At 43.6% G+C, this 26,772-nt stretch overlaps 1 long non-coding RNA gene across 2 annotated transcripts in view; it reads right to left on the bottom strand.

Moving 5' to 3' along the window:
* The window catches only part of LOC308597392, a 58,044-nt gene extending 31,389 nt beyond the window's left edge, over positions 1-26,655 (bottom strand). The window contains exons 1-3 of one of the 2 annotated variants that reach the window (XR_014012924.1): positions 26,421-26,655; positions 18,845-18,938; positions 2,717-2,811 (exon numbers count right to left, since the gene is read on the bottom strand). This is a non-coding gene — a long non-coding RNA (uncharacterized lncRNA). Of the gene's footprint in view, positions 1-2,716; positions 2,812-18,844; positions 18,939-26,088; positions 26,268-26,420 lie in introns of those variants that run through there. The other variant, XR_014012925.1, reaches the window with a different exon arrangement.
* Between the last annotated feature and the right edge of the window lie 117 nt (positions 26,656-26,772).

The following is a 26,772-nucleotide window of genomic DNA, read 5'->3' as shown; positions in this document are numbered from 1 at the left end:
AGGCACACTTGTTTCATGAAAAAAATCTCGAGGCACACCACCATTACAGCCCCGTGACGTCAGCGCGCAGCGTCACGCCGGGAGGGACATGAATTGCTAGCAAATTACATAATCACCTCCTTGAGGGCTGGCTCATCTTCTCCGAAGGCAGAACCCCATTAATTAACAGCACAGACTCACACCATAGCCAAGACGAGGGGGGAAAACCTCAGTCATGCACAGTCATGCACATGTGGGGGCTAAATGAGGACGAAGACCGGGCAGAGAGCAGGGTTCAAATCACCCCACCTGGCCAGGACAATCCCTGGGTGCTCCCTTGGGCCACTCACCTGACCCACCTCGCAGGGCTGTTGTTGCGAGGATAACAGGGGGAGAACCACGCGCGCCCCCGGGAGCTCCTTGGAGGAGAAAGCGGGCGATGAATGCAATGCACGAAATGTATGAGAGGCGACCAGGTTTTGCAGGTGAGGGGCCCCCGCCAGCCTCCGCTTCCAACACCCGGCGCAACGACGCCGAAGTTTCCCCCGGGGCTCAGCTCGGGGAGCAGCGCTGCTCCCCCCCCGGCTCCCCTTCGCCCTCCCGGCTCTCTCTGCCGCCCACTGGGGACCCCCCTCACCTGCCAAGTCCGGAGCGCCGGTGGAAGTTGCATGCATGCATGCAGGGCGCCGCGTTGCCATTGCATTGCACTGCACTCCATGCAACGCCTGCACGCATGCATTGCCTTGCACGCCCGCCAAGGGGTCTCCCCGCGGTCCGATGCGTCCCCTCCGGCGCGGATGCAGCATTGCAAAAATAAACCCCCCCCGACGCAGCCCTACCTGGGGGGCAGCCTCCGCCTCCGCCGCTCCGCCTCCGCGGGGATCCCCGGGCTCCATCCTGCCGCCCGATCTCCGCGGGGGCGCAGGCAGGCTGCGCGGGGTCTGCGCGGAAGAGGCCCTGCCCGCCCGGCCGCCGCCGCTGCGCTCATTCCATGGCCGGGAGAAGAGCACTTCAAACAAAACGCCCGGCCCGCCAGGCCACGCTGTGAAACGTAGTTCGCGCACCCCGCGCGGGCGCGGAGCCCAAGGGCGAGGGGACTACGGATCCCGGCAGCCCCCGCGCCGGGGACGGAGGGGGAGAGGCCGGGTGCAGGGATGGAGGGACGGGTGGGCGAGCGAGCGAGTGAGTGGCAGCCGCCAAGCCTTGGCCGAGAGCCAGGAAGGGCCTCCCCGGAGGAGGAGGAGGAGGAGGGAGGCGCAGAGCGGGAGGGAGGGAGGGAACCCCAGGGGTCATCTAGTGACGGCGCCCCAATCGAAAATTTAACTTAAAAAAAATAAATTCGAATTTTTTAATTTTTCCCGCGGCACACCAGGCAACATCTCGCGGAACAGTGGTTGGGAAACACTGCTCTAGGGCATCTTGCAGCAGGCTACACTTGACAGGATTGGAAAATACTGGGGGGAAATGAACTCTTTTAATTATTCAGCACAGTAGCTATTGAAGCATAATAATTATTCCATTTTAAGTGATCTTAAGAGCACATTCTGGAGTAGTTTTCAGTGCCACTGAGGTAAACCCTTAGGTGAACAGCAGGCAGACACTTTTGTGTCCTGAAATCTCCTCAGAAAAACTTCACAAGACTGCTCAGAGAGACATCCTTTCCTTCCCCGCTCAGCAGCTAAGAGCCAAAAAAAGGCTGTTCTCTTCCAGATCTTGCTCAGAGCTCCTGTTCTGAAGGAAGGTGGCTGACAACAAGATGGCAGTAATCCCTGGCTGTGTACACAATCCCATTGACTCTTCATCCAGTTTACTCCCACTGCTGTTTTAGAAAGCGGTGTACACATGACATTAGCCACAACCCTTATCCATCCTGTTTTATCTTGTCATTTCTTAAGGAACACATTACTGTGTTTTGATGTGTTTCCTCATAGTCCAAAATGAGAAAATGAACCACCTAGCTGTGTTTTAAGATGATAATATGCACACAGCTTCCATTTCTGTTGACCTTTAGGAACAGGCCAAAAACACTGCTGTTTCCCTCAGCTTTTAATATGAGTTGCTGTTCATTTTAATCTGTCGTATGTTGTTTCGATATTTTAAATTTGTAAGCTGTTTTGCAAATCAGCATGATGAAGAGGTGGGATACACATTGTTAAAAAAAAGAGGAACAAATAAACCCAAAATAAGGTGTGTTTGTGTAAACTGACAACCATTTTGAACATTAGAAGGGAATTAACCAACAGGCTTCCCTGAAAAGTGCTGAATATGGATGTTTGAATCGGCCAAATGTCTGAAGTACACCTTTGCAGACTCCTTTAGAGATCTTCAGACATATTTGTAAAACACCATTTGTTGTATTATCATTCTTCCTGCCAAACTGATAGTATCTGAGGGTAACTCACAACTAGGTGATTCCTAGAAAAGGATTTGAGACTCACACATTTGTTAATGATTTGAGATGCTTGTTGTATGGGAATGGAGGAAACAGTGGGAAAATATGTTTATTTTCTCCACCTCTATAAAAAGCCAGCAGGATACCCAACAAAGTAATGTGGGGCCCTGAAATACCAATAATCCTAATTGTTTCTTACAGTTTGAAAGGAATGCCAAGCATCCAAATTTGGAGGCCCCAGACACGTCTTGCATAGATATTAGAGTAAGCAAATATTTTCCTTCTTGGTTGGAAGCAGACAAAAGTTTTTAGGAGAGTTAAAAGTAGGGCTTTTTCGGCCGGAACTCACCGGAACTCAGTTCCCGCACCTCTCAGGAGGGCGCCATTGCCATTCTAAGAGAACAAGGTGCTTTCATGGTGCGTTCTGGCACCTCTGTTTTCTAGAAAAATAGCACAGGTTAAAAGTGGTTGTCTGTGTTGTTCACATGCATTTGTTTAGAAGCATCGTAAAAGATTCAAAAGACAGAAATGATGGTTCTATCATACCACTTCCAACATTCTGACAACATTTGGTTTGCCTTTGCCTACAGCTAGCCCTAGCTAGCAAGCAAAAACAGATGTGATCAGTGGTGTCTGCTCTGTTAGAAGCTTCAACCAGCTTCTACCTGCCTGCCTTATTATAGCTAATCTAGTGAACAGCAAATAATAATATTCCTCCTCAGTCTCAATGTTGCCCTTGTAATACTCATTGGGGAGGAGGATGGGGAGAAACTTAAATGAGGACAAACTTGAATGAGGGGACAAACTTGAATTAGATGATTTTGTGGGCCATTTGCTCTGGTTCCAACTATTGTTGGAAGATAAAGAAGGAGGTAGTTTCTAGTTTAGTATGGAATGCCAGCTAAGGCCATTTACCATGTAGAGATATCCAGAGCCTCTTCAGGCTTCTTGGGAGTCATCTCAGGACAGAGACAGTATTCCTATTTAATCTGAGCTTGGAGCCACCCCTAGTTAATTTTCTTTTTGTGCAGACTTTAAAGAGAGAGAGAAGTAGTCTTTTCTTGAGTACACTTCTAGGAACATATGTTGCAATGTTCCCTTGAAGCCCATGTGGTAATGGGCCGCAACCACAGGAGAAAAAAATGTCACTATTCATCCCTGATAGACCCATTCTTTAGCTGATTGGTGTTGTTGGAATCTCTCTCTCAGAACAAAGTTTAATAGATGCTTCATGGCACAGTGGGAAACACCTTTAGTCTTGTTGACAGCGATCTGAAGAAGAGGCTGCAATGAAAATGCCAGTGCAATTTTAAACAGTAGTGATGTGAAACAGCTTCTTGGTAACACAAACCAATGAAAAACACATTAGGCTGATGTGAGCCGTTTCCAAAGGGCAAACCTGGACAATCCACCCACCGTAGAGAAAGCATTTAATATGAAACTTGACAAGAATAGATAGCCAACTGCATATCCTACACTTCAAAAAGAAAAATTGCCCTTTGAAACCAGGGGAGAGTGGCTTGGAATGCAGGCTGAGCTTCTCTTTCTCTCTCTCCCTCCCTCCTCTTATCTCTAAATAGCTTTGAACCCACATGGAAGTCACTTGAGGATACCCTTTTAAGGAATAATTGTTGGCTTAGGCTTTATGAATATCTTAAACTGAATAATTTATTTAAAGGGAATAGCAGCAAAGGCAGTGACTCATCTGAAGATGTTCTTTCCTGCCAAATGGATTGTCCAAGCAACATTAAAAATAGTTAATACTTAATTCTGTCTTAGGCCACTAACTTGAAATCTCCACAATTAATAAAAAGATGCACAAGGATGCGGGAGACAAGAGGTTCCTGGCAAATGAAATGAAATGTTCCTTCAGTGCCATGCTTATTCAGCTGGTAGTCCACATTATCTCTTATATGGGTATGTTTTAATTTTAGGGTCTGATTACAAGGCCATCAATCATATGGTAGCTATGGGGAAAGCAGCCAATCAGAGCTTCCTGAGAATGTAATCAGGGCACATTTTCAGTTTCTGATAGGTTTGTTAAAGCAAAAGAGGACTAAGCCTCCTCACTATGGGAAAATACAGTGGTACCTCGGGTTAAGTACTTAATTCGTTCTGGAGGTCCGTTCTTAAACTGAAACTGTTCTTAACCTGAAGCACCACTTTAGCTAATGAGGCCTCCTGCTGCCGCCGCGCCGCCGGAGCACGATTTTTGTTCTCATCCTGAAGCAAAGTTCTTAACCTGAAGCACTATTTCTGGGTTAGCGAAGTCTGTAACCTGAAGCGTATGTAACCTGAAGCATATGTAACCCGAGGTACCACTGTACCTGGAAAACTGTTGGATGCCATCTTGAATTCCATGGAAGAAAGGTGGGATATTAATGTACTAAGCCAACTGAGTAATATTTCCTTCCAGTAGCACCTTAGAGACTCTAAGGTGCTACTGGAAGGATTTTTTTCAGTTTTGTTTCGACTATGGCAAACCAAAATGGCTACCTACCTGTAACTATGAGTAATATTTGAGAGTTGTAAGCCTAAACTCTTTACAAAAATGAACCATCTTCCTACCATGTTTCGTGACGGCTAGTCCTATAGTTCTGGAGATATTACTAGCTTTATTGAGATATTATAGTCCCATTGGAACTATGGAACTCCACAATAAACATACAGACTTGGAAGTGTCTCCTATTGATTCTCGTGGCTCTTGCTGCCAACCCAAATGTACTTTGGATCGAAGCCTTAATGATTCAAGTGCTACCTGTGTCTGCACTAATGATACCTTTCCACTGCCCAGGCCTCAGATGCGGTGGCAACTAAGACAGGATTGCCTTGTGGTCGTCTGCTAATAAGGAAAGGAAATGCGAGTAATGTGGAATCCTGCTCCCATAAAATATTCTGCCCAGTTTTATAAATCCAGGAAGTTTGGCTACTTCAAGTAAGTTTTGGAGAAGCACCAGTCAGGCTTTGAATGCCCAAAGTGAACCCAGAGTCCAGACTGTGGTGTGTGCAACTTGTTATAACTTGCTTTCTGTCACTTCCTGCACTTTGACATTCCCCCGCCCCAAGCTTTGAAATCCATTTCTGACTCTGCCACAAGGAAGGAAGTAAAGCCATTTATTGCTTCTCGGCAGCTATTTCTACTGAACAAATAAGGTTGCCACCCGGTTGGTGTTTTCTCTCTCTCTCTTTTAATTAAGCATGGTCTTTTCTGGGTTGGAGCCTTTTATTCTTTATCTCCGTTGCCATTTACCGTATTTAGGTCCTTGCTCCATTCCTGTTTCAACCCCCGTGGGTTCAATATATTCCTACCTCTTCCTATGTATTACATTTCATTCCTATCCTGCTCCATGCCAGAGATTCTGAGAAACATGCAAAATTATTTACAATATTGCATGTTATCAAAAAATAAAAAAAGACTGGGACTTTCCTATTCACAGTGTTCTTTTTGGGAGGGTGTGCCATCTCTTCCACAGGGCTGACCCAAGATATCTGACCCAAGGGAGTTTGGGGACTTTTTGGAGCTAGCTAACAGAAGTGGTTTAGGGCTTCAGGTGAACTGCTGTGGCTTTAGCACTGATGCTTCTTTGGAGCTAGGCCTACCTGCATGTGTGCCTGCCTACTTTCTAAGGATGGCCGAGGATGTCAATTTTGGTTTCTCTCTAGTTTCTCATTTCCCCACTATTAAGTTTAGTTTGCGATGTTTCTATATCAGTGTGCATTTTTAAAAGAAGCCTTCAAGGAAATTTGTCAGCGAATTTCTCCTAAAATTGCACATGTTTATATGCAATTTTTAATAGTATCCACATTTCCCCAATAGGATGCATTTTAAATGTTATTTTCAGCAATATATGCATTTTTATAAACACTTTAGTATATGTAGTTTTGTACACATTAACCTCCGCTGCCTTGTGGGATAGCTTTGAGAGGAGAAAAGGCTAAGAAGTAAACCCTACAAAAATCCAGAGTCCCCAAGATGGTTGGGGCAACTCCTGCAACCACAAGTTGGTGCCAAATGTATTGTTCTGCTTTCCTTTGGACTACATCAGTAAGGCGGAGAGGCGAGTATGCCATCTGGGCAGCCCAGAATCACCATACACACTGCCCAGGCTTTCACCCCAGGGAGGTCACTTTGGTGTTGCTGATGTAGTACTTTGACTTCACCCCCAGAGGCATACCGTCTCTCAAAACAGAAGGATGAGACCAACAACTTTGCTGGAGAACTACACTGCAAAATTCAGAGAAGTATGGCTGTGTTTCAATTCACATATTGTTTTCAAAGATGCAGATTAGGTTCACCTTTAAATATAAACTGAATTAAATTTCTCTCCATTCTCTACTGTGTTCTACCTATATCTTTATACATAAACAGATATAATAGAATGCTCTGGATCACTGTCTAGTACAGAGCTAAGGGTGCTCTTAAGGCTATGATGAGAATGGGGTTAAGTACATTTAATGTTAGCTAGCTGCATTGTGGCTAGGGCTCACTGAAAAATGCCCCCCCCTCTCCATGCAACAGTTTGGTGGGGCAGGGAGCCTTAACAAGGAAATTACCAGATAATTTATCCAAATACTATTTTCTGAGACATTGTGACTCAGCCCTGATAGTGGCCTGTAATTACCAATATCTTACTTATTAGTGATTAAAATAATCTATTTCTCATTTTTATTCATAGAATCATAGAGAAGAAGAAGAAGAGTTTGGATTTGATATCCCGCCTTTCACTCCCTTTAAGGAGTCTCAAAGCGGCTAACATTCTCCTTTCCCTTCCTCCCCCACAACAAACACTCTGTGAGGTGAGTGAGGCTGAGAGACTTCAAAGAAGTGTGACTGGCCCAAGGTCACCCAGCAGCTGCATGTGGAGGAGCAGAGACGCGAACCTGGTTCCCCAGATTACGAGACTACCGCTCTTGGAAGAGACCACAAGGGCCATCGAGTCCAACCCCCTGCCAAGCAGGAAACCTGCTATTCACTTAAGTATAGTTGAGGTGGCATACAATAACTACAGTACACAAAATACAAAATCATAAATGAGGCTGTAATCTTAACCCCACTTATTTGGGAATAACTCTCACTGAATTCAGTGGGATTTACTTCCGAGTAGACATATTAGACTTGCAGCCTGTGTCCAGTGCTCTCTCCAAAGGAAAGTAACCATGAAAAGCATTTTTTACTGCTTAGGGAGGCATACAAAACAATGCATTCATTGAGAACTTTTACTTAATATATACCGGTATGCTAAATCCAAAACAGTGTTACTGATCTCTACTCTGGGAATCCCAACCCTGACCCTTCTGGATGAGCCAAAAGTCAAACACTTTTAACAGGGCTTCTTCTCACATCTCTCTGTTTTCTGACACATTTCTAAGCCATGCCTTGGCCAGTCTGCATTCTGGTGTTAGGTATGGAGACAGATATGAATGTCAGCAATGCCTGGAATTTTCAGACATTCCTATGCTAATTTTCCGCCCACTCTGCTGAGCCACATTGTCCACCTGGGAGTTACTGGTAAATGCTGTGCTGTGCTATAAACATGTGCTGCATATACTGTATGGTGGTGGGCTTCAAAGACATCTGAACAAGATCAGACAAGAAAAGCCACCACACTGTTGTTGACATGTTGGGCTTAGAACACATGAACAGGATAAAAATACGACTAAAGATGACACTGAGATCAACTAGTGAAAGAATAAAAGTAAAGGTACCCCCGACCGTTAGGTCCAGTCACGGACGACTCTGGGGTTGCGGTACTCATCTCGCTATATAGGCCAAGGGAGCTGGTGTTTGTCTGCAGACAGCTTCTGGGTCATGTGACCAGCATGACTAAACCGCTTCTGGCAAACCAGAGCAGCGCACGGAAACACCGTTTACCTTCCCGCCAGAGCGGTACCTATTTATCTACTTGCACTTTGACATGCTTTTGAACTGCTAGGTTGGTAGGAGCAGGGACTGAGCAACAGGAGCTCACCCCGTTGCGGGGATTCGAACCGCCAACCTTCTGATCGGCAAGCCCTAGGCTCTGTGGTTTAGACCACAGCGCCACCCACGTCCTAGTGAAAGAATAGAGCCTGCATAATTGTTGCCAGCAGCCAGCTTAATTTCTCCCTGGTATTTTGGCCCCTTGTAAATTCCAGCTTTGCCAATGCAGACCTTTTAGTTGTGAATTTGTAATATAATACTTTGGCATTCTCACCTTCTCCTTATAATTGCCCAGTCTGAGTAGTGTGATAACAGCAGAGGTCACACAAGACAGAATTCAGGGTCTGAACCATGCAAATGTAATCCCTCATAGTTTCCTCACTCACTGTCTCCAGGCTTGCATGTGTACTTCCATTCAGTCAGTGGCACAGAGTCTTACATGTTTCTTTGTCCCATTATGGTAGACATCCCCATCACATTCACTCAGGTCCATCATTCTGCAAACCTATTACCTACTTGGTTCCATTACTTCAATCAACACACCGATTCTTGGCCATGTCAATGTTCCAATCATTCTTGGCCTTGACAACTTTCTAAGTCTTAACCTGTCCATACTACCTACATGTCAACACAGCTCCTCCACTCTGTACATCCTGTCTTTGCCCAGCCAAACTGGTTGTTCACTTCTGTCAAAGAAGATGGCCCGTTTGTGAACATTCTGTTATTTGGAGCTTCAGTCTTTCAGCAGTTGGCATGACATCATGACATTGCAGCTGCTTACTTGCAGAGTCTGTACCATGGCCATCTTCACTACAAATCTCCTTAGCATGTTACAATATGCATTTCTGTATCTAAGAAGACTTTTACTATATTTCTGTCACAATCTTTCTCTGCTTAAATATAACCAGTTGCTTACATGGCAGCTAGATGGCACCAGTTGCTATAATACTTTCTTTTTAATTTTTGTTTTAATCAGTGCTTGTTTGGAGAGCTTTCCTGCTCATCTTTCTCAGCTATTCCTTTCGCCCAAGGCAATAGCTTTAGAGTGAAATGAAGACCATGAGTTTGAGATTATTACTCAGAAACTTAAAGGAAATTTGTTTTCTTATCAGTTTATCACCGATGCAGGATGAATTATAATTGAAAAAGAAAAGTGAAAGACTATCGTCATTTTGTTTTTAAAAATGAACATTTCCAGCTGTGGTATCTGTCATGGCTTGACTGTTCCAGCTTCAACAGATGGTGAATAAAAACCTATAAACATATTTTAATAACTCATTTTATAGTATTTTATGAAGCAATCTTATACTCCTTGGAAAGGTGGTGGAGGGGCTGTGAGATGCCATGGGGCTCCCTTTCTGTGGTCAGAGACCTCATCACTACAGCTGTAGAATTTTTATGTTGTGAACTGCCCTGAGATTTATGGATGAGGGGTGGTATACAAATGTATTTAATGATGATGATTGATGATGATGATGATGATGATGTAAATAATAAGAGTTCCCATTACTCTTCTGCCACTGGAGCTGCAATGGTGATAGGGGTTGAAAAGGGGAGATGTTGGGGACATGGTGGGATCATAGAATCATAGAATTTTAATGTTGGAAGGGACCCTAAGGGACACCATTCAACCCCCTGCAATGCAGGAATATCAACTAAAGCATCTATGTATGACAAGTGGCCATCCAACCTCTGCTTAAAAACCTCGAGGGAAGGGGAGTCCACAGCCTTCCAAGGGAGTCCATCCTACTGTGGATCAAATGGAACTTGGATTGGTAGGATCCAAAGCCCTCCTGTTCCCCTCATAAGCTCTCACACCAACTGGAAAAAAAAATCTTGGAGCTGGCATGGTTAATTTCCCCCTCACTGAAGTTCTTGGGAGGAAAATTAGGAAGCACCCATCCCCTGCAGGAAAAAAGGAACAAGTTGCTGCCATCCTTCTATCGTGGCTGGTGCAAGCTGGCAGGGATTAGAAATTGATGTTTTGTCTGCCAAGGAACAACCTCCCCTCCAATCTCATTAAGATTGCTCTGCCCTTGCATCTTCTAGCTGAGTGTTTTGGTATGTTGGTTGCAACAGTGGCTAATAAAATCACTCAAACAAAGAAGCAAGCAAACAAATAAATGTTGCAGTTATGGTTCAGGGGATATCTTTCTTTTAAACATACAAGTTCCAAATACAAGGGGTGATATTTGAACTATGTTTTACTCAGGGAAGATGCATTGAAACTAACAGTCTCTACTCTGAGTAAAACTTATATCACTCTATATAATTATGCAAGTGTTTTCAGGGTGTAGCTGCAGGGGAGGGGCATAACTTCTGATTATGAAGATGAATTTAAAGTGTTTGGTTGATGGCTGGTGACATTCAGGATCAAGGCTTTCTCTACGTTTTCCTAGCCTCTCCTCACCATTAGAATAATTTGTGCAGAATAAACAAATGATGCCCATTTTTTTAGTTTCTGCAAGTGGCAAACTTCAGCTTTGGTTGAGATTGTAGTTGCTGGATATTTCATTCCCCTTTACACAGAGTGTGTAGCCCTGACTGTAGACATCTGTCAACAAAAGCAACCACCAAGCTGGGCCTCCTAGCTGAGCACATGCTATTTATTTATTACATTTGTGTTTCCACACCACCTTCCTCCAAGAAGTTCAGGGTGGCATTTGAGCCCGATGAATGTGAAGTAGCTTCAGCTGAGAGAGAGAAACCTAGTGATTTGCCCAAGGCCACCCAGTGAGCTTCTTAGCTGTGTTTCCCAGGTCCAAGCTCAACACTTAACCATCACACCACACTAGAAGAAGCTAGATCTACAATTAATTTTTAATTGGCCTCTTCAGCATCTGGTGACATCACATGGAAAATTTAAGCATAAGCAAAACCCACAGAGAAGAACAATAGTTTCAGGAATGTGAAGAGGCATTCTCTTGTCTATGAAGAGATGTTTTCCGTTTCTAAAGCTCCTCTACCTGACTTTTCTTTTCACCTAGTTTGTAACAAATGGAGCAGAACATCCCTTCCTGAACACTTCAGGAGCAAAAACAAATGGGCCAACTTGAAAAAGTCAGAAAGAAAGGTGGTTATTCAGCCCTGACTACCTCTCAAGAGAGCCCAGGAGACACACAGTAAAGCTGTACAGCTAGTTGCACAGAGCAGAGCTCTGGAGCTCAAGCATGAAATTGCACCCTCCAGTTGCCAAGCCTCATTTACTTTTCTCTTTGGTTTCCAGCAAGGGTTTCTCTGAGTAACCAACCACTATACTGCTTCAGCAAAAAGAGGGAGAGAAAGAAAGGGGTGGTAGAAGCAGTGAATTTGCTCACTTATAAGTTGATTCACAATCTAGTTGAGGGATTGGGACCCTCTGGCTCGCCGGATGACTCACAGCCTGACCATTGGCATGATGGGAGCTGAAGTCCAGCAACATCTGCAGGGCCACAGGGTCCCCATCCCTCATCTAATTAATACTAAAGTGGTTTGCTGGAACCTATTTAGTGCCTGGTGAAACGGGTAGCCATGGGTGGAATTCAGCATATCACTTCTCAATCACACCTCCAACTTCTTTCATTGGCCAACAGGCAGAAACGTCCAGGCTGCAATTAGAAGGATATCTCCCCAAAACTTTATGCTTCATAACTTTCTTTCTAGAAGGGCTAGAATTTAGTTTAGTTTTTAAATAAAAGCTCAGAGTCACTGCTGAAAAACTGTTCCAGATGGCCACTGAAATGGCATGGGAGGGGGCATGGAGGCTTCTTAGGGAGGGTCAATTCTCCAAAATCAGAGAAGCACCTTTTGTGAATTGCTTTTCAGGGGACTGGAGTGTGGAGGAAGCAGCAAGCGAGTTCTATTTTGTCAGCTTCTTTCAGCTCATCATTGTTGGAATCCAATTCAAATAAAATCTTTTTTTTAAAAAAAAAATCACTACTATAAAAACTACCAATATTTGAAATCCAGCCTAAATAAGAGACTTACAATGTTTTCTTTCATCCTGATGATGGTGCACAGCAGGGCCACAACCAAGAATGCCCCATGTTGTGTACCAAACAGATTTTGCTTCACCAAAGAAGGGCCTTGAACAGAGCCTCACTGTACAACAAATTGAAAACTTGAAAACAAGTACATTTAAGACTTAGAAATTAAGTTGCATACTTCGCATTGTCTCCTTTTAAACAAAAACAAGTTGCATGGGCATGCAACCTCTTTTGTGTGTGAAGTACTTTAATTTGGAAATTTTAAGGGTTTAATGCTGTCTCTTATGGAAAAGAAAACAATTAATAATGCGGAGGTGGCATGGAATGCTTATTTCTCACACATGTGGGTCAGGGTTTGTGTTGAGTAATTCTTCGCCAAGTTGGTTAATCCCTGTGTTATGCAAGGAATTTCTGTATCCTAACCAAAACAAGCCAGGGATTCTCTTTAGCCGCATCATAAAATTGTTATGACGTCTCTCGGAGTAGAAAAAGGATACACACATATACACAGTCTTTGTCCGTAAAAGATTCCTGTCTCTCATTTGGGGTTTTTTATGTTATTGGCAAATGCGGCTGGAGCAGTGGAACAAAAGCAAATACTGTCTTTGTATTTTCAATACAGACAAAGGGTGGATTATTCCATTTTGAAACATGTCACAACAGGCTACTTTGAGTTGTTCTTGAGCCTTGACCAAGGCTTTTGTTGCTTCCCTTCAGTGGTTGAAACTAGCAGACAAAAATGGTAGTGATTATTTAAAATAAGGGGGCAGTGGTGGAAGAAGCTTGGGTCTTGTTCTGTTTTGTTTCCTTCCCTTCAAAACTCAGATTGGTCCCACTTAGTTGGATTCTAGCAGTCTGAAGCGTCACAATCCTAGAGCAATTGCTCCATCTGATGTTTGTTTAGAGAACATTGGGTGGGGGGCAAAAAGTGCATGTATTCACAGGAAATATTCAGTGAAATTGACAAGGCAAAATAATCTCATTTAAAAATTGTGATCTCCACCTAGAACAATCTTAAATAGCTAGGCTAAGAAAGAACTACAGCTGTGTCTGGCCCAAGACAAGTCAGGGCACATAGTAGTATCTGGATACCCTAGGCCAGCCATGTTATTTTGGCACCCAAGACAGAAAATCTCCCCCTGCCTAACACAATCAGTTTAAAAATACAATAATAACTTTCAAGGTCTAAGTCCTTTCAAGGTGTCCAAATTCAGCTGCCCACTCTGCTAAAAACCTTTTATGTCGCAAAGCTTATGCAGGCAATTAAGATAAGTATCTTTCTGTTAAAGCTTGTTGATCTCTGATTTTAATTTTTTTACATGGTTGCTGTAAACCACTTTGTTTGTTTGTTTAAAAAATAGTAGTATACACATATTTTAATAAGCAATTAAAAAAGACATAGTGAGTTTGTGCAGTGTAAAAAAATGTTACCTACCCCTGCTGAGGTAAGGTCACATATCATTTCCTTTAAGAAATGCTATGGCAATGTCATATGTAAAGCATTTGATTTTTCATACTCTAGAGGTTTATGTAGCCATAAATCGAAAGGCTGTTGCATGAAAATATTGTCTATTGTGATGCCATCTCCTTTATGTTCAGATTACATTAAGATTTATGAATAAAGCAACTGCAAAAAAAGACCTTTAAACTAGTGTCTCATCAAAATAATTAGATTTATTGTTCAAGAATGACAGTGAACTGGTGTTCGATTTAAAACAAACTCCTGTTACCCTTTCCACAGATATATGTTCTATTATTCATGGGCCTGGTAGGACTCTTCAAATCTATTTATCATTTATTTTAAAAACTGGACACTGCCATAGTCTCTTGACATATGTGGACACTTCATATCAGAACATCAGTTAGGTAAACCTCATTTCTTCCAGACAATGCAAAGCAAATAAGACTTGGTGTAGCTGCAAACTTTTGTTCTGCATCAATTTATCATGATTTGTGGTGTTCAGATAATGATCTGAACAAGTCTGCATCCTGCACTGTAAGGAATGTGTCTCCTGTATATGTCAGTAAACAGTATGATACTCTTTAGTCCTATTCAATATGATATCAAGGAAGATTTGTTCTGCTTTCAGACAGATGCAATAGTTAATTAGAAGCTTTGTGCTTCTATAGTCCGGATATTGTTGCCTGCTCGAACAAACTCTTTAAAAATCCTCATTATTTCTCTCTGAGTAATATCATACCTGTACTAGAAAATATTGACACTTAGTGGCTGAGAGAAAAGTGTCTGTGGGGTGAGGGCAAAGACACCCACTGTCTGTGCATGTCTGAATGTGCAGTTGTGCATGCACAGACCAGGGTTAAAAAAAGAAGACATTTTGAACATTAGGTAGATCCTCCCACTTTTGTTGTGCTTCCCAGTGGCATGCAGGCATATTATGTGCTCCATGAGCAGCAATATATTTGAAAACATCAACCCCAAACCAAAACACCATTCAGTACAGTGCTGCCTTGCAAATATAAGGGACTGCGATGTGGATCCAGTCTTAGTTCTCTGAGAGAACTTACATTTAAAGAAATAGATGGTTGGAGGGAGTTTGGAATTACATTTACAAAAGTGGATTTGCTGGAGATTTACCAGGCTTCAATAAGCTGGCAGTGGGGAAAGTCTAAAGAAGGGATAAGCAGATTTAGCAAGTGCACTAAAAGGAAACAGTACTTCCTCGAAGTGATTCTCAGTACTGTTTTGAAGCTGTTTACTTCCTATTTTGATACCTACAGCAACAAGCGTCCAGGCTAGTCTCTGATTGGCCTTGGGCTCTGTTTTGTTTATACCAGCTTCCCATCAGGAAGCAATCATGATAAACTCTGTGACTCTGTGCGGGATGGTTTTTCCACACTGTGTTATTGCTTTTAACTGATAATGATGGGAACACGGTGCTCTATTCTTGTACTGATTTATTAGGAAGGCTAGGCTGAGCTACCTTTTTTTCTGCAATGTAAGCGCTTTTTTCCGCTAGAAGAATAAGATACAGAAAAACACTAAACATTTTGCAGCTGGAAGCTATCTCGTGATCAATGTGCCCTCCTGCTTGAAAATGCTGCTATGCCTGAGGTTCTTTTTCCTCTGAAGCACACACCGATAAAATGTGGCATACTGAACAACACAAAAAGTTCAGTCCCTTAAAACATACACACACAAAACCTAATAAGTACAGTTGCATATATTAACCTCATGGAAACCTGCTGGCGAACATTGCCAAATTATCATTATACAACATCCCCACTTGCAACCCCTGAATCTGCCCTCCCTTTAGTTGCCATGTGGTGGTGGCAGCTGGTAAATGCGTAAACCCAGTTCTTTCCTACCTCCTCAGCTGTTTCCTAGTATTGGCAGCTAGATATGCTGCTCAATGGACCAAAGTTGTGAGCTTTCTGCCCTACTGACAATCAGTTTCCCCAGAATATCTCAATAAGTTGGGGCATGACTCAAATTAAAGACAATTTTGGAACAATGTCTGGTTATATTGCTTGTTTTCAAGCTTGTATAACAGACCAGTGGTAGAATCAGAAGCCTTAAAAAATGCCATGATGTACCCAATTGAGCAGAATTGGTTGTAGCAACAGTGGTAAATTTTAAGGAGAGAGGTCTGGTGCAGATGTAACTTTCTGTGGCGTTAGATTGTGCTTTGTGGAAACAGACTTTTTACTGCTGCTGTGAGTCACTGTGGAGGAAACAGCTGTGGAACACCTGATCTAACAAGCAAAATTTCAAAGATGCTGAACCACCTGACTGTGGAATAAAGACTGATTGTACAAAAACTGTTGGCGAACCCTTGCATTCCCCAAAAGAGCAATTCAGTGGTGTTAAATGTTTCTAGTACTTTAAGACGATAGGGTTTTGGTGTGCCTGTGTGTGTTATCTGAAAGGAGCTTTTTGATTTGCTAGATTATATTTATGTCCTCATTTGGAATCTTTCAAACACCCTTGGGTTTTAAGAGCCTGGAAAAAACCGCAATGACTAAATTTGGTCCAGGATTTGTTACTTTATTAAAGCATTCGTTGGTGATTTGCAGGAAATTATGTCACCTTGCTCATAGTTGCCCTTAGAGAATCAAGACTCTAAGGACCTGAATGTGCTTTTAAGCACACCATCAGATGTGCTGAAGCAGCTATTGGAAGTCAGTGGATGCTAGAAGAGTCACTCAGGGCAGGGAGCGAATTCTGCCTCCTAAACACCTTGGCTTTTGGGGAGGTGTTATGGGGGTGTCCAGCTGCTGTGCTGCTGGCTATATAAGAAGAGTTAGGGCCTTTAAACAGATGATATTTTCTTTCGAAGCAATACTTTTTCAGTTGTTTCACAGGCCCCTCTAGTAATTCTTCCACCAGTTCTGTGCTCACTCTCCAGTCCCTGCTGCTGCCCTCTTCCGGGTCTCCCACATCTGCCTCATTCTGACAACTCAGCATAGGGCATTCTTCACCCTTGCTGTCAGTCCCTGTTCCCAAGCAAGCCTCTTCCGGTTAATCCTCGCCCTCAGTGCCAGTCTCCTTCTCCCGTGAGGCATCCCAGCATCCCCTGCCTGCTCTGGCACCCTCTGCTGTGCCCTCTGTGTTTGGCTGATCCATGACACAACTCTACCAGTTCTATGATTCTATGAAATGTGGTACCTCGGGTTACATACGCTTCAGATTACAGACTATGCTAACCCAGAAATAGTGCTTCAGGTTAAGAACAGTTTCAGGGTTAAGAATGGACCTCCAGAGCGAATTAAGTACTTAACCTGAGGTACCACTATAATTAACTTTATTTGAATTTGCTGGTATGTGACAAAATCCCACCGTGAAAATGACGACTGTCTGGAAACACCCTTGGCTTTCAGATTTTAAAGCAGTGGCAACTTGAAGTCTGACTGGGTGGTAAAACAATCGATGGCAGCTTTGCCACTCACTCATCCACTCCATGCACCATCTAAAAAACCAACACCACAGTTGTTATCAGGCTGACTGTGGCAGATGAGAATGTGCTTTTAGTGGATGTCTGAAGGCAACTTGGATGCTTACATGCCCATAAGGAAAAATGGAATCCCTTACCACTGAAAAATATTTGATCATGTTGTTTGGGCTAAAATGACCACCCAGATATTGCTGCAGACCCACAAAAAGCCAGATTAGACAGATACAGCTAGTATTATGTCGTAAAACTGCCAGATTTGGATTCTGGTGGACCACAAAAGCATTCCACATAAACCAACCAATATTCAGCTTCTTTTAAGTCTGACTGTTTCAAAGCTATTCAGGATATGAAGCCATAAAGGATAACCAGCACTATGTAAATAAAGACGTGTGTGGTCATTGTATTTAGAGGTACTTTCAAACATCAGATAATCGGCCTCAGCACAAGAGCCTGGGTTTATTTGATGTATTTATTTATTTGCATTTCTATCCTGCCCTATTCTGAAGGCTCAGGGTGGGTGCAAGCAACTATAAAAGATTAGGATAAAAATAACATTCTAAATGTATAGCCCATAACATTGCAAAAATGTTAAAATTCTGGCAAAATAAATAAATCCCTTAGCAACAGCATAACCTTGGAAACAAAACAATTTGCCCTGGCAAAGAGGTCTTGTGATAGGTATGGGGAACCTGTGGCCTTCCATATATTGTTAGACGCTCCAGCCACCATGGTCAGAGAAAATGCAAGCTGTAGTCCAACAACATCTAGAAGGCCACAGGTTCCACAACTCTGTCTTATAGCAATGATCAAGGCTTGGATTTAGTAGGTCTCCAAGGGAACCTCTTCTACGGATACCCCTGTCTCAGAGCTTAGACAGTTGGTCACCAGGAAGAACGCCATTTCAGTGGTGGCAACCCATCCGTCCTAGGCAGATCCATAAGGCCCCAACATTGTTATCTTTTAGAAACCAGACTTAAGAGAGCTTGATATTCTCTAAGGATGACTGTGGTTGACCTGTGGTTCAGCAACTTTTATCTAAATGGATTTTCACAGGACTTTATTCATTTGTTTATTTAATGAATTTAGACCCTGCTTTTCACTATATTCCTCAGTTCTTAGAATGGTTTAGCAGTCAATCCTCTCCTACTCAATACTTCAGCCCAAACAGGCTCCCCGATGAAGACAATTTTCTTTTGGCAGACTTTTTATTAACACCAATATTTTAAGCTAAATTTTAATGTTTAAATTATCTGCTATACTGCTCTTTTTCAAATTTAATTGTATATTTATTGAAGGTTGGCTAATTTCTTGTGTTGAGTTTTTCCCCTTTTCCCCCTAAGGCTGCTACTTTTAGTATTGGAATGGTATTTCATTATACTGTTTCGTTTCAATGTTTTATACATTTTTTAAATAAAAAATGCAAGGGTGCTTTAAAGGTGGGATAGAAATGCATTAAATAAATAAATAAATTTTGTTAGCTCTGTGAAGTAGATGGGTTACAAATTATACAAATGAACGAATATATTATTTGATTTAGTGTAAGACAGCTTCCCATGTTCCTGTGAATAATATAGCTCTTCTTTCCTCTGCTAGTTAATAAATACTAGTACTTGGCTTACCACAGGAATGTCTGCTATTTTTACAAGACAGTAAGATTAACTCACACAATCCTTACCAGTATGCCGCAAGCAGGTAACAAAAGGAAAGGAGGCACAGCGCAGTCCTAGCAAGCTGATAGTGCCAGATGTCTCACACTGCCAAGCCTCATGCTGTAAGAGAAGAAGAGGAAACCAGAGAAGAACATCAGACAGACTGCGGGTAGAAGTAATTCTACATCTAAGCAAGACCAACAGAGTGAAGGAAAACCAATATAGGGATGGGTTCACACATGCATGTTCGTCATATGATAGTGATTTCCATTAGCTGATCTGATTCGCTTGCACAAAACTTATGTGGGGGTTAGGCTATATCCTGTCTTTACTGATCATTCATTCTGATTTGTTTGTGGGGATGTTATGCAACAATGAGCATTCATCATGATTTTCTTATGTGGTGTTTATAATGGGATAGTTCAGTCGGGACCTGAACATGAGAGTTAGGTTGTGGGTGAACATATCAGACGACACAGCGATTCTTCAAACAGCTCTTGTTTATTCACAGGCCAGAACAGAACTGAACTGAAGGGTTCAGCCAGCCTGCTTATATAGAGCTCCACTAGAACGCAACAGTAACCATTTTCTGTAACTATCCAATCACTGAATGTCACTTTCGATCCCTTATTTGCATATGTGGACCTGAACTATCTACAGTATCCCCCTGCTGGCCCAGGGTGAGAACTTCAGTACATAACAATGAGACTTTTAATCTCATGGTCATGGGTTTGAGCCCCACACTGGATGCAAGATTCCTGCATTGCAGGCGGTTGGACTAGATGACCGTTGTGGTTCTTTCCAACTCTACAATTCTGATTCTCTGATCTTCCTATTAATTATTCAGTCCATTAATCATTCAGTCATCCCACATTTCCTATGCATTTTCCTGTCACCTTCCTAACAGCAATAAATATTTTTTTAAATAAAACATGGATTTGTTGTGGTTGGACAACAGCAATCTTTAAACTATTGTGCAAACCTAAATTTCTGGTATATGACTGATTCCCTCCCCCAAAATACTGACAAACTAGACATAATCAGTATGCAACTTCATATCAAGGTTTGCATGTGCAAATTAGTCATTAGAATCTTCTAGCACCACAAGCACAACTTTCATATTCTCTCATGCTCAATGCTTTACAATGGGGTAGGTGTGGTCAGTGCATACCTTGATCTGCTGTCAATCAAATGCAGAGAAATCATATGAAATAAAACATTCCATCGCTTGGCCTTTAGTAGAACATGGCCATATCAAGATACATCTAGGGGAAAATGTGATCCAAATGTTTTACATGCTTAATTTCAGATCATGCAAAGAGTCACTTCTTCCTTCATCTTACTCAGACTAAACATTTTAATAACAAGCCACATAAAAATCCAATTACAGCTTTTCAGCAAAGGAAGGGCAGTTTACAATGTCATACTCACACCTTATAAAGACACGTATTAGATTTTCTTAGCTTGCTCGCACTGTGGCTCATATATTTATTCAGCCGCAAACAAGCGAACAAATGTCTGTCTTTTTTTTAAAAAAAGCTGACAAAAGTGAATGACTTTAAATGTATTTCTCTGTTAGCAGTTTTTGGCATCATTTTATATCTTCTTAATTGGGTGAAGATCATTTGAAAACTTAAGGCAGCTGAGAGAAGAATTTTGCAACGGAAAGAACTGAAGATTAGACAGTAATTCCTGTGCAGCTTGGGGCACAATTTTCTGCAAAAATTAATAATAATAATAAATATATATATCTCATGTTTCATTGTGTAGGTCTCAAAGCAAATGAACACAAACATCCCCTCCAACATTTCTCTGATGAAAATAGGGACGTCCCATTCCATAGTGATAATTATACTATTTATACCCCACACATCTTACTGGGTTGCCCCAGCCACTCTGGGCAGTTTCCAACATATATAAAAACACAATGAAACATCAAATGTTTAAAAAACTTTCCCTATACAGGATTGTTTTCAGACAGCTCGGGGGGCAGATAACTCCATACCCTCCAACATTTCTCCAATGAAAATAGGGACATCGTAAGGAAAAGCAGGACATTTCAGGATCAAATCAGAAACCGAGGTAGCTTCTCTACATCAAGGACATCCCTGGAAAATAGGGACACTTAGAGGGTCTGCAGGAACTGTATCGAGCATGCTCAAGAGTGCCCAAGAAATGGAATGGAGTTATGATGCTGAAAGGGTGTGGTGATGCTAGTCAGAGTAGGTTAAAATTTCAGTGGCTCCCATTATGTCCAATATAAAGGTAAAGGGACCCCTGACCATTAGGTCCAGACGTGGACGACTCTGGGGTTGCGGCGCTCATCTGGCTTTATTGGCTGAGGGAGCCAGTGTACAGCTTTCAGGTCATGTGCCCAGCATGACTAAGCCTCTTCTGGCGAACCAGAGCAGTGCACGGAAACACCATTTACTTTCCCGCTGGAGCAGTACCTATTTATCTACTTGCACTTTGATGTGCTTTCGAACTGCCAGGTTGGCAGGAGCAGGGACCAAACGGAAGCTCACCCCGTCGCAGGGATTCGAACCACCGACCTTCTGATCGGCAAGCCCTAGGCTCTGTGGTTTAACCCACAGCGCCACTCGTGCCCCTCATGTCCAATATAAGACAAAGTAAATGGTCTGTATTCAACATGACCAGGGGGAGGGGGGGAAAGCTGCCTTCTCTCAGAAAAACAGAAGCCAACAAGTGTAGAGTTTTAACTGTTCCAACCCCCTCCCAAAGTTATCTCCTTTAAGTACACTTCACTCCTATGTACTTACACTCCTATGTAAGTAAAGGATATTAATTCCTGTAGGAAGCATTAAAATGATATGCTTGGTATTGCCATTGCACTGAGAGCAAACCCTCAGGATTGATGTGCTCCCATCACCACCATGCATAACCACATGGTGTGTGGAGCCGGCACACTGCATGTTCTCCCCTTCTGGCGAAAGACTTTCTAATGAAAAAGCCTTATTTCTATTACTACCTGCTGATAATAATTATGAGCATTTTCCTTGCTACTAGAGAGACTTTGACACATGTATAAGGCACCTTTCCAATCTGACCAAGGGCAGTGTTCAAGTAAATAATTGCGTAAGTAGAAAGTATTCTGTTCAGGCCTGCGCTGAGCCTGTCTGATGCCCAGAGTGGAGTTAGAATGAAGTTCTAAACTCAAAAATGTAGCTGGCCCCTAGTGCGGTGCCTTGGCTGGCTAAGCCCTCCAAGGTCCAGGGCAAGTGTACCTGGCTGCCTGCCCACCACAACAAGACTTCCACCCCCCTTTCCTCTGCTTGTCTGTCCCCAGATCTGTTCTGGAGGGTTGCGGGGACCCCATAACAGATGTAGTGAGTGTGCAGGGGGGAGGGGAGGAAGTCCCACTGTGCAAGTGGAAATGGTTCTGTTCATGGAACACTGCCCCAAGCAATTGCAGCTTGCTTCCACATATGTGAGATTCCAAACATCTGAAAAAACAGCAGGTCTTTGTGAGTCACCAACTGTTGGTATGCTTTCCCCCAACAATGACTGGCCTTTCTTATTGCTTGCCCTCGTACCCTGAACACTCTACGTTTAATTCTGCTGCTGTTATTGTGAATCATTTCATACAGCAAAACAGTGATTTTGTTTTTCTGAAAAAGGTACTGTAGTTATTGGGGAAATCATTTGCAAGTCATACTGTAGACTTGGCAACTTGCCAGCGATCCATTATGAAGTGATCACCGTCTGTTTAATGGGAAATCCCAGTTCTTATTCCCTATGGGGTTTTTGGTAGGTCTGAAGTATATCTTTGTGGTTAGGGGGAAAAGACATTTACTAAGGAAGCAATGTGTTATGACCTCAGGCAGTGTGCCAAGTGCAATAAAAACTCACTTTTACATGTCATTTACGCATTCAGAAAGATTTAGAGAGACTCTGCTGCATATCTCTTCATACAGTTGCCAAACTTCTGTAGGCTCTTATCCTCAAATATAATGAGGCAACATTTAACACTTCTCTGTGGACCAAGAGTCATTTTTTTTCCATCTAAGTTTTCCATTGTGTATTTTCCCTTAAAACACTGCTGCTCTTTGGTATCTTAGGGTGCAGAGTTAGCAGAAGGAAAACCCCTCCCAAACTGATTATGTATAACTGTTGACTGTAAAAGTACTGTATATGGAACACTTTAATCCACCAACAGTAATATCCACAGCAAGCAGATAAGCAAGTACTTTTGTATCGTCCATGCTGCCAAGTCAGTTTACTCAGTCATGGGGACAAGTGAATTAATGTGGCAAACTACTGCTGCAGATGCTGTTTCATAAAACCTCTTACATTAACTACACCTGTGTGGAGCCTGAGTTGAGTAACCCCATACATTTAATGCACACAGTGGCGTAGCGTGGGGGGTGCCAGGGGTGCCGGCCGCACCGGGCGCAACATTTGGGGGGCGCGTTTGGCCGGCCCCCCTCGAGGAAGCGGGAACCTCTCCAAGGCGCAGTGCGACGTCGGTGGAGGAAAAGAGCCGCGCAGCAGCAGCAGCAGCAGCAAAGCCGGGAGGAGGAGGAGGTGGAGCGAGCCTGCTAATTGCTTGCTGGGAATTAAGCGGCTCAAAGAGGCAAAGGAAAAGAGGTGGAGCCGCTGGCCCGGCCAGGAGGAAGCTGGAGAGAGCAGCGCGCCAAGCGCACGTGACGCAAAGGGCCTGCCCACGTGCAGGCTGAGCTCCGCGTGGCGGGGGCAGAGGGAGGCGCTCTGCACGTGCTTAGGAGGCGCTCGCTCTTTCCAAAGAAGGACCCGGCTACTGGATCAAGGCCACAAGGGCCCATGTAGAGTGAGTGGCCAAGCAGACGCGTCAATGAGAAGCACTCAAAGCAGGACGGGGCACAAGAGCGCTCTCCCTTCCTGCTGTTTCCAGGGGGTGGAAGCGTCGCTGCCTCGAGGGCTTCCGAGATACACTGGGGTCAAGTCCCGCTTCACCTTCTTGGGAGTCCCTCTCTTATGTTTTGGGGGGGGGTAGCAAGGGGGAAGAATAATGATTTCCTCCACCACAGCCCCAAATTCTATAGTAAGAGAAATTGGGGGCCAAGCCAACTGGGGAAATGGTGAGTCTCTAACTATAGAACTCAGGTACAGTGGTGCCCCACAAGACGAACGCCTCGCAAGACGGAAAACCCACTAGACGAAAGGGTTTTCCGTTTTCGCAAAACGAATTTCCCTATGGGCTTCCTTCGCAAGACGAAAGCCCATAGGGAAATCTCCGGGACAGCGGGGAAGCGCAGCGCGTCTTCCCCACTGTCCTCGGACCTCCTCCGAAGGCTGGCGGTGGGGCGGAGAGACCTCCTCCCGCCGCCAGCCTTCAGATGGCTGTCCTGAAGACTTGTGGTGGGAGCAGTGGCGTAGCATGGGGGGTGCAGGGGGGGCCTGCCGCACCGGGCGCAACATCTGGGGGGGGGGGCGCGGAAGAGACTTGAGTGCTAAAATCCACGGGTTAGGGGGCGCAAATTACTTGCCTTGCCCCGGGTGCTGAGAACCCACGCTACGCCACTGAATGCACATGACTTCTCCCAAAGAATTCTGGGAACTGTGGTTTGTTAAGGGTGTTGGGAACTGTAGTTCTGTGAAGGGTGAACTATGGTTCTGACTTTGGGGGGGGGCAGGTGGGTGCTGTTGTTTAAATGCAGTTTAAACATATATGTAAGGGACGCGGGTGGCGCTGTGGGTAAAACCTCAGTGCCTAGGACTTGCCGATCATATGGTCGGCGGTTCAAATCCCCGCGGCGGGGTGAGCTCCCGTTGTTCGGTCCCAGCTCCTGCCCACCTAGCAGTTCGAAAGCACCCCTAAGTGCAAGTAGATAAATAGGTACCGCTTTATAGCGGGAAGGTAAACGGCGTTTCCGTGTGCTGCGCTGGTGCTGGCTCGCTAGAGCAGCTTTGTCACGCTGGCCACGTGACCTGGAAGTGTCCTCAGACAGCGCTGGCTCCCGGCCTCTTAAGTGAGATGAGCGCACAACCCTAGAGTCGGACACGACTGGCCCGTACGGGCAGGGGTACCTTTACCTTTACCTTTAAACATATACGTAGTTTGTATTCAGCCAAATTAGCAAGGAACCCATGTCTCTAAATGGAAAAGACCACAGGAAAAGGAAAAAGGAGTTGCCCAGAATTATAGGGAGGGGTTTGGGTTGCAGAGCAGGAGAACAGGGGAGCAGAAAAAGCAAAGATATGCAGGGGGGAAAGGTCTGCTCTGGAAAGTGGAAGCAACAGCAGGTATAGGTTCACTAAACAACAGCAGGTATAGGTTCACTAAACAAAGGGGAATGGTATTAAGAAGACGCACCAAAACATAGTTAGGAAAGAGGGAGGAAGTCTGACCTGGTTGATATCCTGAGGGTAAATCTCTTTGGTCATATAAATGCATCACTACTTTTAACTTGGGTTTTGTTATTTCTCTTATACATACCGCGATGTATGAATTCAGATAAATGTACGAATGCCTATTCTGGGTGAGTTGAAGTGAACTGAAGGAACATTCCAGTCTCTTGTTTCTGGACTATCAAATTCACATTGGAATAGGACCTTAAACAAAAAATGGATATAAATGCTCTGGGCTTAACAAGGCAGCAGGGTTGCAGCCTTGTTGCTGAGATCAAAATAGGACATTTAAAAGCATACACTGCAGGAAAGAGGGAAACATGGCTCCTCCTCCCCATTCCTTCCCCAGCCCTCTCATTGCACAACCAATGAGGTATCAACAGGTGACAGCAGCAGGTTGGAGAAGAACAATCCTGACTTTCTGCTCAAATTGGGGATTTAAAAATTGTTCATATTGGAGCTATACAGAGGCAGCCCTGCAATCCAAGGAGTGGGGTTTTCTGCTAGGCCTCTAATGCAAGCTTTTGATAACCAGGAAGCAGCTCCCCAAGGCCCAGCATCCATATTCTGAGGAGAAATTAGTAATAAATAAATTAGTAATAAATGCATCAATTCTGAGGAGAAAATTAGAAGAAAATAAATAATAAGTATGAGGGAGGTTTGCCTTGATTTTTAGACAGGAGTCGCTCCAAAGCTTCGTGAACTGGATTGTAAACCTGTGATTTTAAAAAAGGGCTGGGTCAGTTATTGGACTTATTAACTGTTCAGTTTGTGAAGTAGGATGGTTTCTTATCAGTTCGAGGACGGAGCCAGGATAATTTTGGTCAGAGGATCAAAGTGGGTTATAAGGCTCCATGCAAAAAAAATTACGCCACACCACCCTCCTCAGATCTGAAGGTATGTGGTATACTCAGCAAAATACCTGATGCCAAGCTGGAGAAAAACTATCAAAGGGAAAGCCAACATCTCTGCCAGCTGGTAACCCAGCTCCTGACACAGATTATGAACCAGGGTTTGGGGTTTGTTTGGTTTTTTCCTTCCAAGGGAAACAGAGAAGCTCCTTTGATAGCGAAGGATCACGAAAAGCAGCACTGCTGAATTCAACTTGGTCTTGTTGGCATAGTATGTAATGAATTTTAATATTTTTAACTATTGTTGTGTTGATGTTTGTGTACAGGCATGGTCCTCACAATAAACGGATTTGTTGTTGTTGTTGAATTCAACTTCCCAGTGTTTCTAAGAGTGAAGAAATACCTCAGTCTCAGGCCTGCTGCAATAGACGTCTTTCCCTCCTTTTCTTCCTTCCTTCCTTTTGGTATGTCTTAATTCAGTTTTGTGACGTCTGTCTTTCCTTAGCTTGCTCTTTTTCATACGACTTCCGTAAATTAGTTTTCTGAGAAAGTTCTGGGTGTAGGGTGTGGGGGTTTCTAGATTTTTAATGGTTCTCATTTTTATATCTAGACTGCCTTGAGTTCTGTCAGGGAGCAAGGTGGGGCATAAGTAAATAAAAATAATAAATAATGATAATAATAATATTCGCGTTGATAATCCAGAGTGTTAGGACTCTTCTTCTCAAGGCTTTACAGTTTTAGAGGATTTCAGGCTG

This window comes from Podarcis bocagei (assembly GCF_964188305.1).
Source record: "Podarcis bocagei genome assembly, chromosome: 11".
Taxonomy (NCBI): domain Eukaryota; kingdom Metazoa; phylum Chordata; class Lepidosauria; order Squamata; family Lacertidae; genus Podarcis; species Podarcis bocagei.
The sequence above is the reverse complement of the archived record's forward strand: the minus strand, read 5'-3'. Positions and strand labels throughout refer to the sequence as shown.